At 38.6% G+C, this 2587-nt stretch overlaps 1 non-coding gene across 1 annotated transcript; it reads left to right on the forward strand.

Annotated features, from left to right (window-relative positions):
• The first annotated feature begins 1941 nt into the window (after positions 1-1941).
• LOC127197787 (small nucleolar RNA SNORA17) lies at positions 1942-2078 on the forward strand. Its single transcript, XR_007831752.1, has one exon. It is a non-coding gene; the product is annotated as a small nucleolar RNA SNORA17 (small nucleolar RNA).
• Positions 2079-2587: the final 509 nt, after the last annotated feature.

The following is a 2587-nucleotide window of genomic DNA, read 5'->3' on the forward strand; positions in this document are numbered from 1 at the left end:
GGTATGTGACTGCATGCTATGGCATACATGTAAAGATTATAGGACAACTTGAGAGAATATATACTTTCCTCACCTCCTGATGAACCATCTAGCTCTAATTTTTTGACAAATACAAAATGATAACTAAAAAGTAACAGCTAAATGATTAGCAACAGCTAATGTCAGATGTTGCATTGTCATGCTAAAAAAACTTTATCTTTCAAAGTTTATATACACAGATTAATTTTAATAGTGCAAAAGAAACTATTCTACAATGTATTAATTTGTTGCATAACTTATTAGCAATACACATTAAGTAACTTAAGTCTGTCATATCTTCATGTAAATAATTGGGCCTTGAACTATGTATGTACAACAATTATGAAGTACAGCATAGTGATAACTCAAGCTGTTAGTGGTTGGTCATAACTAAGTGTATATAATTGGACATCCTAACCTGTGATTTCTATATATCAATTATCATATGAATTCAGCACCTGACATTACCTATTGTTTATAATTTATCTCAGATATCTTTCTGTTTAGTTGTCATTACTTTGGATTTATTTAAAAAGAGCTGGCAAGGTGGCTTAGCAGATACAAATACTTGCCACCATACCTAATTCTTGATACATGAATTTATCTACTTTACATAAGATGATGGGAAAACAAAAAGGAGCTTCCTTGTTTGGAGAGAGTTTGGTGAAAAACAGATATTTTCGAGAGATAACATTTTATGTTGCTACAGTGTCTATGGTCTTTGAAGTCTTGTCTTTGTGAGCTATGGAATCATTTTCAGTAAAATATCCTTTTCATGTTTTGTGTGCACAAACTCAGGGAGAGTATGTGTATTCCCCATCACACACACTGCTTGGTTCCCAGTCCTGCTCACATTTCATACTTGCTAGTAATGTGCTTCCTAATGACAGTAAAGGACTGCACTACCAACATCTTCATGCTTTTTCATCCCTCTCTCTGTTCAGGGACTCAGATTCTTCAAAGTAATGTTTTACTGACGTGTGTGTGTGTGCGTGCTCACACACACATGCTTGTGTATCTGTGTGCACAAGCATATGGGCACATACTTCCTTCAGCCAAGGGCACCCATCCATTTAATTCCAAATAGTCTTGGGGAGACACTTGAGAGCTTCCTTCAGGATGAGACATGGAGTATTGTCTTCAGAGTACTATATTTTAGCATATTTAGGATGTTCTGACTGATGTGTCCCATAGTAGTCTCACTCATATCTAGTGATTCTTAGTAAATGCAGTTTTAGCATTCTAATTCCTGCCAATAATTATTGGTAGTATATATCCCCTCTTTAATCTTGTTTCTCTAGTTTTTAATTGATATTTTCATTTTACTAATTCCTGACAAGAATATAGTTGAAACAGAAAAGGCTTAATTCTCACCCAAGAGTTTAATGAAAATTAGTTAATACCTGCCTCCCCAAATTATGTAGTGAATCAATGAGTGGTTTTGTATAAATAGAAGACTCTATGGGAAACATTTCTTTTTTTCCCTGTTAAAAATATTTAAAAGTTTATTTATCTATGAACATTTGTGTGTTTGTTTGTGTGCATATATGTCAACTTCAGTTCAGGTACTCATGTTGGTCAAAAAGGCCATTAGATCCACTGGAGCTAGAATTACAGGTTGCTGTAAGGATTGGGAACTGAATGCCAGTCTTCTGCGATATCAGCAAATACTCTGAACCCCTAAGCAATCTCTTCAGCTCCTACTTTTTTTTCCCTTTAAACTAAATTAAATATATATGCCTGAATTGAATGGATTGAGTATGTGTGTGTGTGTGTGTGTGTGTGTGTGTGTGTGTGTGTGTGTGTGTGTGTGTGTGGTTTTTCTGGCTTCTTCTGAACAGTTTGTCACTGAAAAATAACAGTAATTAAAGTACAATAAGTAAAAATAACCCATGCTTGAATGAAGAGATTGGAAGTGTCCATCCTGTTTCTTAGTCAAAAAGAATGTTGGTGTGGCTGTTGTGTCATGTGTGCATAAATAGGTGGCAGAGAGGAGACAGGCTATGACTATGCTCAGTGTTCTGACCTGTGAATACGTGAATGATTAGTAGCCTACCATTCCCTGAGAAAAAAGAAGCCGGAGTCACTACCAGTTTCTGTGCTATGCAGGCCAGGCCAGGCTCCCAGGGTGGGGAGAGAATGGAAGACCGGGGGCCTTGGGCAGGAGTGAGTCCAAGACAGACTACCTTCTCATGGGGTCATTTCAGGTGGGTTCAGGCAAGGAGTTAGCCTGAGATGAGCACCAAACTGGTGCCATGGGGCCAGGACAGAGAGCTAGCCTGAGATGACCCCTGCCTTGTACCATAACGCACCAGTGGAGCATAGCACTCCTGAGATGACCCTAGACACTAAGAGACCTTGGGCATCCCTAAGAGGAGCAAGTAAGTGGTGGAGAAATGGAAGAGAAAGAGAAAGAGAATAATATAGGCATAATGAAGGCAAAGCTGGAGACCAAAGGGTAATAAGAAACAGCCTGATGTGAGTAGTTGGTGATACCACCTAGGACCATGGTGGGGTTCTGCCCTGTGCTGCCATTGGCCATTTTTGGTTCTGTGGCACTGTACCAAAG

The sequence above is a fragment of the Acomys russatus genome, chromosome 13 (genome assembly GCF_903995435.1).
Source record: "Acomys russatus chromosome 13, mAcoRus1.1, whole genome shotgun sequence".
In the NCBI taxonomy this organism is placed as follows: Eukaryota; Metazoa; Chordata; class Mammalia; order Rodentia; family Muridae; genus Acomys; species Acomys russatus.